This window comes from Aethina tumida, chromosome 3, assembly GCF_024364675.1.
Source record: "Aethina tumida isolate Nest 87 chromosome 3, icAetTumi1.1, whole genome shotgun sequence".
Classification (NCBI taxonomy): domain Eukaryota; kingdom Metazoa; phylum Arthropoda; class Insecta; order Coleoptera; family Nitidulidae; genus Aethina; species Aethina tumida.
The window spans coordinates 21,292,701-21,305,598 of NC_065437.1; the positions used below are offsets into that span (position 1 = coordinate 21,292,701).

The following is a 12,898-nucleotide window of genomic DNA, read 5'->3' on the forward strand; positions in this document are numbered from 1 at the left end:
AATTTTTATTACTGCAGTAATATATTGTAAAATTCCCATTATTATGAACAACTTCTAAACACCTTTTTTCATGGACAGCAACAGATGGGCAGTAATATTTTTTTCCATATTTTGCCAGGACTCTTGCAGAACCGTGAATAAATCTTGATGATTACTATACACTTTGTGTATAATAATCACCAAGATTACTATACACAAACTGTATACTTTTGTTGTTTATTATCTTCCATAAGTTTTCAATGGAGTTTAGATCGGGAAATTGACATGGCCAGTTCAAAACATTAATTTTTTCCCTTAAAAGCCACTGCTTCAAATATTTTGAAGTGTCCTTCGGGTAATTATCTTGTTGGAAATAAAGTTTTAGTGGCATATTTTTAACTGAATACGTACCATGTTGTTCCTCAATATTTCTTTATACATAAAACGATCCACAATACCCTCTATTCAAAGGAGAGGACTCATTCCTAATCCCGAAAAGCGGCCCCATATCATTATCGACCTATCGCCGTGTTAACAGTGAGTATTGTAAACTTTGGATTAAACTTTTCATGAATAAATCGTCTTACATATAAAATTCCATCACTGCTAATCAGATTAAACTTAGTTTCATCACTACAGACTGCTCGTTTCCAAGTCCAGTGTAAAAGGGTCTTCTCACATGTACACCCCCTGGTAGTAATCTATATCTTGCGGTTTTTGAGGAAACATTAATTCTAAATTGTGTCTCCAGTAGACCATTTATTTTAGTGGAACTCTTTTTCTCTCATCGGATTGAAAGAACGATACAATCCCTGATTTTAATTCGGAAAATAATTTCTATCCACGAGGTACTGTATTAACTCACTTCACTTCGGTGTATATTGTAAAACTAAACATTATTGTGGATTTTGTAGAGATTAGTGATATTTAGTAAAAACTTGTTCTACTCTTTGCCAGCCGAATATTTAGTATTTTAATATGTGTGGGTGTGTATAAATGATGTGGACACTTTTAGTTATGCTTTTCACTTCAATGCTTTAAATTGTGGTGAAAAATTTCCACAACAAATAAATCAATATTTCCCAAACACAATATATAATTAACTAAAACTGTTCATCAATTTTAATTAGGGCGACCTCATAAACAAATATAATATAAATATAATATTTTACGAGTTAATTGACAAAATATCAATAAACGAACATCGCGTGTATGTCACAAATTCAAACATATCAAATTTATTACACAAATAAAAAGAGTCCTCGAAAACGGTGAAACAGTCCCAAAAATTCGGGGCTCGTACAATTTTTAGGTTTTCGGAAAGGCGATACAAGTCAGTTTTATGGTTCGATAGGAAATTTGATTTATGACTTGGTCGATGACAATGCTTCCGATCCACTCGAACGTTTTCGCTTCGATTCCGGTGTAAAAATAATTTGTTCTATTGGCAAGTTTAAGTATCGAATTGGGAATTGACTGTATAGTAATTTGGAATGTTTTAAACCTTATTTGTATTACTGTATAATTAATTGAAACCTTCTGTAAAATGGTTAATATATCTGACAAAACGAAAAGTTTAAATAGATAAGTGACAAATTTCTAATCACCTACACAGTCTCAAATAGTTTGCTCTGGTAAAAAATGAACATGAATGGGATGTTTAAAATGAAAAAATTAAAGTCACAATTAATAATAATTATTTTTGACTTAATATGACCTAGTTGCACAACAATAACAAGTTTGAAATGAAAATTTAAAGGCATGAGTAAGAATAATTATTTTTGACGTCCTATGTCACAGTTGTTTATCAGTGGCCAGGGTACCTGTTTTTATAAATGACCGGAACTCTACAATTCATGGAAGGCAGCGATATGCTATATAAAATTCCAATATTTCGCATTCAATAAATTTAGATGAAGTTCCAAATTGAATGCAAACTTTATACGCCTGCCTCACAAATGGTTTTTTGTTTTAATTTACGACTCAATGAGCACACATTAACTCATTTTCCATATTTTCCATTTCCCAATTTTTTCCTTTATTTATTTATTCGTTTCATTATATGGATGAATTGCAACTTAAATCAAATAAGCTATATTAATTAATTTTAGTTTAGATTGAAGAATACAAAAAAAATACACAATTCAGCATTTCCGTAATCCATCAGAACGAAATAGAATTGTGACAGAATATTTTCAAATATACCTTCGACGAAAAACAATCATACTTATATTTCACGTTCGGATACATCTTAAAATTGACTTTCAACTTCATACCCGAGTTTCATATTTGTACTTCCCTTTATCAATATATTGAAATTCCTTCTACATCTTGGAGTGAATCCATTAGAATTTCGTATTTCAATTCAGTTGTTAAGATTAAAAAAACAGAATAATGATTATCGGTTTGGAATATCGGTCCTACATTATCTTTTAAAAGGTTGACAAATTCTCTGTGCAATCAAAGAACGTCGCCATGTCTATCCTTAAAGCAAAGAGTCGTTCACAAAGTCCCTATCTAAGATAACGACGATCTCGACAAGGAGAACACTTTAGTGACAGTTTCTCGGTTTTCCCCTTTTACCAATCGGTCCTCTGTTGACCCGCTTTTATGTTATTCATAAAGAGAACCAACTCTTACATGCATTTCAGTTATTGGGGATTATAAATAATAAATACATTGGAATACAATTTCGTAGATAAACAAACAACTAAATGTATAAAAGCTAATGGAAACCTAATTGCAGTTTGATGAGAAATAGAAACTTTTTATCCGGAACAATATCAACATGATACGGATATTACAGCAATATGTTTTTATTCTTTCAAATAACATTTTTGCTTTTATTCAGTCGTAAATCCTTTCAATTAAAAATGAAAAATCAAATAATGAAAAATTAATTACCCATAAATTACTCTTTGATATAAAGCAGAATCTAAAAACATTTTAAATTAAAAACCTCACCTTCTAGAAGTAATTTTAATTTCCATCATCTGCAAAAAATTGAATTTAAAGAAGAATCCTCTTGTAGCCGGCAAAACTGCATTAATATGTAATTCAGGGGTGATTTAATAAACGTATTTCCGTAGATACTTGGGATGGAAAGATGGCTCGGCACCAAACTAAAGCTTCCAGCAGTAATTAACCCCCCGATTATTATTCAGAGTACATTTAAACGAGCATTATTTAAATTTATACGACTGGTCGCCTGCTTTCCGGATCCTTTGAAATGAATATTTTAACATAAATATGTCCAGTACAATAAAAACCATATTCTACGCACCGTTGTCAGCCCTTTACGATTTTAATCACGTAATATACAACTGCATTCTGTTGTGACCTCGTTTTTTGCCCGTAGTAATAACTTATTTTTCACTTACGCTGAAAATCCAGTCGGTACCTTTTTAGGTTCACGGTTCTTCATTATCAATAAATGGGGATATACATTGCAGAGGCCGTAAACTAGCAGTTGACGTTCCGTATGGACCCCTTGGGAAATGTAATTCCGAGATCCTTATCAATTTTGTAGAGACACAATCAGCTGACTTCTCAACAATATTTGACGGGATTCTTCTATCAGATTCAATTCAGGAAAATCATTGTATAGGGAGCATTCACGTGACCATGAATAGTTTAATGATTAAAACCAGGAAAACAATGCACAAACTTGAATTTTGGTCCTCAACGTCCGATTAAAAATATGTTTTAAACAACACAACATGACACGTGTAGTTCGTCCTTCTCCTGCGAGCCTTTATTGTGTTATCACCAGCGACAAGAACAACAAAAACAATCGTTCTTTTCACGTCGAAAATCCAGTTAGTTCCATTTCAATTTGCCACGTCCAAATGAATTTATCCGACTTGCCATCAGGCCATGATCTTAATTGGGTGCAATGTGAAATTTCAGCGTGCTCCCTTACTTCGTTTTTAGCCCGATTCGTCCCTCCCCTTTGTGTGTGTGCTTGTGCGAGTATTATGTAACAAAAACATTATTTTCAGGGTTTATGGCGTTGAAGGGGGCTGAAATATTGGCGAAGTGCGAGCCTGAAGGCGCTGAAATGCTAAAAGAAGCCAGTCACGTGGGCTAGGCTCACCGCATACTGCGCGGCCAAACCTCTCTGGAAAGGTTCGTATGTTTTACTTTCTTACTTGCAAAGGCTTTGCTCGTAATTGCGCTTCTACGCATATAAATATTATTATATGTAGCTCATTAATTATAATTACAAAGCACTCTGACTTGGCCAGTTAGGTCGCAATTTGCTCAGAGAGAAACCACCACACAACTGAAAATATAAAATTTATTTTATTTAACTATGTTTCAATTAAAACAGTTGTACATTTAAATAATACCGTACTTTGAACGTCGCAAATATGCCAGCTATAAACAAGATTTACTCGTTAATTTTCCAATTGTAAATTACGAGTTTTCTCCGAAACGATTTAACTCCTCCAGTCACGCAATTCTTAATTCTAAATACGATCTTGCATGGTTTCCAACGTTTCAACTTCTATTGTTCTTGGTGCTTTCATTTTTACAAAAGGAATCATCTGTGCAAAAAGTTCAACGGTTTATAAAGTTTAAATCGAGCTCGGATAAGAATTATTACACCAGCACAAGGCAACAAAAGGTTTATTATGGAAATATGACACTGCAGATTAAAATCATAATGGACAGAGATAATACACCGCAGCCCACGTCAATCAACAATTTTGTCAATGCCTTTACAACAACAGTCTAAGCATATTCATCGATTTTCCCCACATTGAATAATTTAATGTTTACTCCATCAGATTTGGCTCGAATAAAAATTTAGTACGGTCTAAGCCTCCGAAAAATATGAGGGTAATTTTCATTTATTAATAATTCACCCAAACGGCGTACATCACTTGTGCAGAGAAGTTCTTGTAGTTTTAGTTTGAGAAACCGTAACATACCTCATAAAATATTTAAACGACTTCAGCCGCAGAACTTCGATACTCCAATATTGGTACGAAAAACGACCCAAAGAACCACTACTGTGATAATGGCACTTAAGGGAGCTGTGTCACATTAATTAAACCAGATATCAGTACCTTTCCTCCTTTGTCCTCCCTAATTACGATCACTGGGACACGGTGTAATTCCCTGAGGCACAACTAGTGCCAAAGCGATAACTAATATATTGTCTTCGCCAGTTGTGTGTTACTTGATGATGTATTCTGACCGATGTTCATGATTTAAATCGACGTGCTTTACTATTATTTATTATTAAGCCCCTGTTACATTTCTCATTGACCCTAATTCAAATACATAAAATGTTAATCTAATTTCAAATATGTTAATTTACCAGCACAAATCAACTACATTTATAAACAATAAAATACTGCTAAATTAGAAAGTTTAATACATAAAACAACAAAATTGTTAGTCTAGAATTAAATTGTAATTAAAGTTAACGTAATCGATAAAATGTAAATGTGTTAAGTTTAAAGTTTAGAAGCACTACTACTACTTATTACAGTTGAACTACTTAATCAACAGCATCTTTAACCGTGTCATAGGCCTTATTAGCTCCCTCCTTGATACCCTCACCTAAAATGGCAAAAATGGCATATGAGTATGTAGTATGTAATTCAATTATGGGATGGTCTCACCGACTTTCTTCATGAATTCGCCAGTTTCTTTAGCACCATGTTTTACGGCGTCACGAGTTTTCTCATAAGCTGATTGAATGGCGTCTTTGGCGGTGTCCATTGTTTTGTCCATCCTCGTTGTCCAATCTTTCGTCTCGTCTATAACCTCATCGGCCTGTATGCATACCATAATGCACTAAAATTTAACGATTAATTAAATAGCAACACACAAATAGGTAACGGATTGAATTTACCAAGACGAGGACAATCACAACCGTAAGGATGAACGCGTACTTCATGTTGAAAGGCACAAATTGATAAAGTGTTAAAAATGGAGTCGGCACATATTTATACGGTAATTGAGCGGAAGGGGCCTTTAATACTTCAATTATCGCACATCGTGTTTTGGCGACCAGTAGTACAACAACATTTATGGAAGGTGCTAATTCGATAATAAACGATTTATTTAATCTAATTGCCATTTGGTTTTTATGTGTGCTACAGCCAAGGACCATCAAAATTAACAACCTCATATGGACCCCCAAAACGAAAATTAGAATTACTTTACTGGTGCTAACAATATACGCTGCTTTGTTTCATTTTCTGCCACTTTATTTTAGTTTTATTTTGCCATTAGCTAGATAACTTTATTTTAGTGCTTAACTATGTCCAACAAGAAATATCCTCTAGTTTTTTATACATTATTATCTTAGGAAAGAAATCTAATAACCAAAATTATTCAATATGCAGGCGCTAAATTAAAATTGAATATATATAATACAAACGTGACGTGACTTGAAACTATGTAAAAACCTATGTATGTAATAATTAGAATGACTTAATATGACTGATGCATGTTTGATTTTCATGTTACCCTGACTTGTTAGCGTTATTTATTATCGCAACCAACAAAATAATAATAGAGTGATTTTCCAATTTTACTGTTAACTTCAAACATTTTACCCATCTAGTGTAGGCCGTTTTTTTTATTTGTAAAAAACAATTTTGTTAAAACGCAATCCAATACGAAAATTTAAACGAAGTGAACCATTTATTTTTATGATGGGACGTTCAAAAGCGTTCGAAAAAAAATGTAATAAACTCATCCCAGAACGGTTGTTTACCACTGGTAGAATGATATTGTTCGAGTTCAAAGATCTCACTGTCGGTCCATTGTCTAGGCAAATAAAGATGCAGTTATACTAAGGTGGTCGTTTTCCTTTCTCAACGGTTTTTATGAATGTCTGCACAAAAGTTCTAAGGATATTGGTACTGGGGAAACTAAAGTGGGGGTAGTATATACATGTGACCACATTTTTTGCGTTCAAATTTGCCTTTAATATATTATATAAAATAAGTGTCCTTATAGTTACATAAAAAATTGTAATTGAAAACGTACTTATATTATATATCTATTATTTATAACAGTTTTCTAAGAAGTTCTAAGAATATTGGTACCGGGGAAACTAAAGAAGTGGTAGTATATATACATGTACATGTTTTTTTCGTCCAAATTTGCTTTAAATATATGATATAATATAACAGAAATAAAGTATCATATTTTAATATTAATGAGAGGATAATTGAGAGTGGTGATAATTGAGACTGGTGAGATGTTCATTTATGGTTATTTTACCTTATTTGATACATTATGTGCTGTTTAAATTATTTCCTTATAGTTACATAAAAAATTGTAATTGAAAATATATTTATATTATATTTCTATTATTTATGAAAGTTCTAAGAATATTGGTACTGGGGAAACTAAAACAGAGATAGAGTATATACATGTACATGTTTTTTCATGCAAATTTCCTTTAATATATAATATAGAATAACAGAAATAATGTGTCAAATAAGGTAAAATTACCACAAATGAAAATCTTAATCAATTACAAGCAGTACCACTCACCATTCTCAATTATCCTCTCATTAATATTAAAATATGATACTTTAAATACAAACGTTCTATTTAAATTATGTCTTTATAGTTACATAAAAAATTTTAATTCGAAACATATTTTTATTATATTTCTACCATATATAACAGTTTACATAAAGATTTAAGGATATCGGTACTGGGAAAACTAAAGAAAAGATAGTGTATATATGTGTACAAGTTTTTTTTATTCAAATTTACTTTATTATATAATATAGCATAACAGAAATAATGTATCAAATAATGTAAAATTACCACAAATGAAAATCTTAATCAATTACAAGCAGTACCACTCACCATTCTCAATTATCCTCTCATTAATATTAAAATATGATACTTTAAATACAAAATTATGTCTTTATAGTTACACAAAAAATTGTAATTTGAAACATATTTATATTATATTACCACAAATGAAAATCTTAATCAATTACAAGCAGTATCACTCACCATTCTCAATTATCCTCTCATTAACAAAAAATTGTAATTCAAAACATATTTATATTATATTTCTACCATTTATAATAGTTTACATAAAGATTTAAGGATATTGGTACGGAGAAAACTAAAGAAGAGGTACACATGTACATATACGTTATGTATGAAAATTTGCTTTTAATATATAATATAACATAACAGAAATAATATCAAAGGAGGAAAAATTACAACAAATGAAAATCTTAATCAATTGCATGCAGTACAAATGCTAACCATTCTCAGTTATCCTTTCATTAATATTAAAATATGATACTTTAAACACATACATGCAATATAAATTATGTTCTTATAATTGCATAAAAAATTGTAATTTAAAAACACAGCTAAATGACAAAAAGCCACGACATAAATAAATTAGTTAATACTTAAGAACTCCATTTAAAGACGTTGATAAATGATATTTTTCCCATATAGTAATTTATTACAACCCATTTGACTTTAAACATAAAAGAAAAATGATTGATGCATAATCCTAACTACTTTTACAAGTAAAATGAATTGCAAATGAAACAATGGTGCAGAAAATTCAACCTTTTCCCAAGATTTATTTGTCTCATTAAAGTCAGCGATGTTAAAATTTTCGTTAATTTTCTCCAATTCATAACAAACATTTGCAGCTATGCCCGAACGTTTCGCAAAAGGTTGGAATATTTAATTACGTGGTCCGTTAGGTCGAATTAGGAAATCGATAAACAGTAATTAATCACTGAAGTTGTGTTAGTAAACTTACGGGTTTTTGGTTAAAAACACTTGCTGCATCCACCAGTAATTCGGTGCGTAAATAAATACTCAGTGGTTTTTGCATCGTATCCAATCAAAGTGTGAATAATTAATGTTTCTTAGATCGAAATCGGCCTTGAACAAATTTTATTATTGATCAATTACATTGTTGTGAATGATTAGCACAGAGGGAATTGTGGTACATACGAAAGTTAGTCGCGCATTCATTATCTATTTATATTCACCACATCAACAAAACAATGTGACGGTCAGTTTGCACACAGTTTTCATTATAAAAAATTACCAGAACCGTTCTATCTCTTTCGATGTTTAGTTTTCATTACGCTTGCGAAGCGAAAATTTCATAACTGGGCCGGCCATAAATTTTCCTTCTAATTTTATTTGAACTTTTTTCGCCCAGCTGACTGAAGCCAGATCAAATTTTTCAAACTTGATATATTATCAAAATAAAAAAACTTAATAAACAACTCATTGTTGTTCTAATCTAGGAAAAAAATTTAAATTTACAAAGTGAATACTATGTTTTCCTGAATTTCGTGAACAAAAGTAATTTTATATGGAAACGATATTCATCAAACGCAATATTGAAACACTTTTTTTATTTCAATTATTCCGTCGACACTAATGCGACGTCTTGCTTTTTGTCAACGATAAGAAAGAAAAATATGTCGCCGGAATGCTTTAAACGTTCTTATTATAAGCGATTGCCATCTATTTTCTCGTTCTTAAGAAAAAAGCCAGAACACTGTTTCAGATAAAACCGGCGAGGGTTGTTACTTATTATTTTTTTGCTGACTTATGGTTATTACACTTGGAAATACGAATAAATTAATTCATTTCATTTTAAAACATAGATAAGTAATTATTTGAAAAGTGTTTTTGTTATTATTCATGGAATAATTTTCTTGATTACCTGTAGCATTAAGAAATAATTTATTAAACGTTCCTAGAATAAAATCAATAAGTCGGTCTAAATATAACCCTACCATAACTAAATAATACAATGATAAACTATCTACTATTAAATTTTATGGATTGATATAAAAAGATAATTAAAGTGAATTTGTCCTACGTGGGACAAGAATATTATACATATTAATAAATGTCAAATATGTGTACAAAAAATTATTACACAACGCATAAAAGTGACTACAGAAATAAAAAGAATAATTATCTTGCTCAACACTGAAAATATTTCAACACAATTTCATACAATGTCAAAAGACTTTTAAGATATGCTATATATTATTATTAAAAAGTAAATTTTTTAAACAAAGTTCAAATAGAATTACTGAAGGAATGAACACCTGAATGAACAAATGATATATATATATATATCCACAATTAAATTTTACCATTTTATATATTTATTTATTTATTTGGATGTAACAAAAATAATTGATAAAGCAAAAAACATATTGAATTTCTCAATACAATAATAATATATAAATTTGACTAAAAATTAATCTCAAAACTCAAAACAAATAACATTGAAATGCGCAAATACCCATACAAAATGTATATCGTAACACATGCTTAATTAATTAATTTATTTAGTGAACGAATCCAATTTTGCTGAAATATTGTTATACCTGAATGAGTCATTTAAATTACAACTCAATCAGCATACCAGGTTGAATATAATATAACGTGGAACAGAGCCTGATTGAAAATTCTGTGGCCCTGGGACCAGAGACTCTTAAACTATTCATATTTTTCGTTGTAACTTTCATCGGATTGAAAACACATAAAAGGGAAATTTGTGAATTTGGATATATCTCTCGAACAGCAAATCCTCTGGGATTTAATCTTGGCCAACACTTTTCTAAATCCTGCCCTAACGTCGAATGTTACAATCAATTAACTATATTAAATGTTGTTGTGCTGAATGTTCTGGCTTTATGACATCAATTCTGTTTATATTATTATTAATTTTTAATTGGCAAAATTAATTTAGTTAATTACTGCTGGTCTAATCGATTTATTAATATTTGTAACTTTATTATTGCCTTTGTAACATTCAAAAACCGTTATCGGATTCGTCAAATTTTGGGTTAATCAGTCTCCATTATCCATGATCGTAATCCATAAAATTTTTGTGCACGACAATCCAGTCGGGGGGGTCGGCACCACAAAGTAGCGTGGAGCTTGACTGTCGGTAAGTTTGCCCTTCATTGAGGCCACGTCGCCGCCGACCTGATCAATATTGTGCTGCGGAATACCACATGTCTGCATAGACAACATTGTTAACCGCGAATCTTTGTCCTTTGCATATTAACTGCTCAATCCTTCGAGATCACACGTCCAACAAACTCCATGACATTCAATACAAGTGACGCCATATGAGCTGTTCATTCTATACCCAACCAGACACTGTTATGACTATGTTTGTTTTCAACGGAAATTTATACTTTTGTTCTTCAATATAAACAAGGATTATTAACTCTTTTTAGTGAATGCTGCTACAATTTGTTTTTTTTTTTTTCATATTTTTTATTCCATTTTATGACTACACTAAAGAACAAACTGATTTGAACGTTGAGGGTAACCCTATTTTTCATTTTTTGATAATATAATAATTTTATTATAACAAATATTGTTTAAGCTTATACAACATTGCAAAAATTACGTAAGATATTTTTTTCTATACAATAGTGACCATAATTATAGCAATTTATTAAAATACTAAAAATACGAGCTAACCTACTTGAATTGAACGCCAATAACAATATTTATTGTTTTTTTTTGTTATTGTTGTGTCTACTTTGCAAGAGTAGTCACGAGTCTAAATTTAATTTACAGAGAAAACTATATAAAAAATGCCTCAATTCTTCTGGCATAAAGTTCCTTAGACTCTCCAGGCATAATCCCTATGAAAGACATGAGGAATCACGTTTATAACCACATTCGAAATTTAATTTAAATGATCTCATAACAGCAATTTCAGTAGCTTAAAAGAATATAGACTGGCCATATATTATATTAATAGTATATATTAGGATGGGCCAAATCGACTATTTTTTTTTTTTTAACTTCCGATATTGAAAAATTGGTTCCTAAATACCATTAAAAAGTAATTTTAAATAGGAAGGTGCTCTTAGATAACGGAGGTCAGAGTTTCAAGAATTTAACAAAATTTTCTTTTTTACTTCTAAATTTTATAACTCTATATACATAAATATTATAAAATACGCAACGGAAATTATACGTTCTACAAAACTTTAGAAGATTCGCATTCGAATCCCAATGCGTACTGATTTTAATAATTTTTTATAAATATTTAAATAAATATAAAATTTATCCATTTATATCATGAATTCATAAAAATTTGAGTTTATTTAATATCTTTTAAATAGTTAAAGTAATCGATGAAATACAATTACCTATAAAAATGTATGTTGGTCATTTTATAATATATACTTATCCACGAAAAAAATAAATAAATGTTTGTTAAAATCTTCAAACTTTGACCTCGTATAACTTCTAAACGGTAAGAGTTATGAAAAAATTGTTAAATACCTTTTTTGTAGAGCGTTCAATTCCTTACAGAAAAGTTTAATAGAAATTTTGTGTACGATCAAGTAATGGCGAGATATAGATGTTCTCATATGAGACTGAAGAAAAAATGGAAAACTGAGATGAAGAGAGCCTTCCTATTAAAATTAAGAGCTCGTCACGTCTTATAAAACTATAATAGTAAATTAATATTACAGTATTAATTAATATTAAATAAAAGAGCGATGGCTAAAATATTTAACATCTTATAATATTAATATTAACCACCACTGTGACTTTGTGACTCAACGTAGTCTTAAATTAAAACTAAAGGTATCTCATAGACCACTTATTTTACATGTAAAAGCTACTTTATTTCTTTTTTTGATTTTCCGCTTCGGTGATGGTTCTCTGAGGGCAGAGCTGTATTTTATTTAACAGGCCATAAACACCACCTCCAGTAGTAAAATCTACCATCCTACATTTAAATTTATGTCGCACACGTAATCTAAAACAACAATTTGTGACAATTTATGCAAGCAAAAGACCAACTTACGCCAAGGTCCTACATACAATATTCTATATAGACTGCATAAATTTCAGATATATGTCCTCAGATGTGGCAGCGAAT

General features: G+C 30.6%; 1 protein-coding gene across 11 annotated transcripts in view; it reads left to right on the forward strand.

Moving 5' to 3' along the window:
• The window catches only part of LOC109604827 (glutamate-gated chloride channel), a 65,980-nt gene that overhangs the window by 23,101 nt on the left and 29,981 nt on the right, over positions 1-12,898 (forward strand). For all 11 annotated transcript variants that reach the window (XM_049965100.1, XM_049965099.1, XM_049965101.1 and 8 more), the window contains exon 2: positions 3,981-4,107. The gene's annotated coding sequence lies outside the window, so the exon portion shown is untranslated. The remainder of the gene's footprint in view (positions 1-3,980; positions 4,108-12,898) is intronic.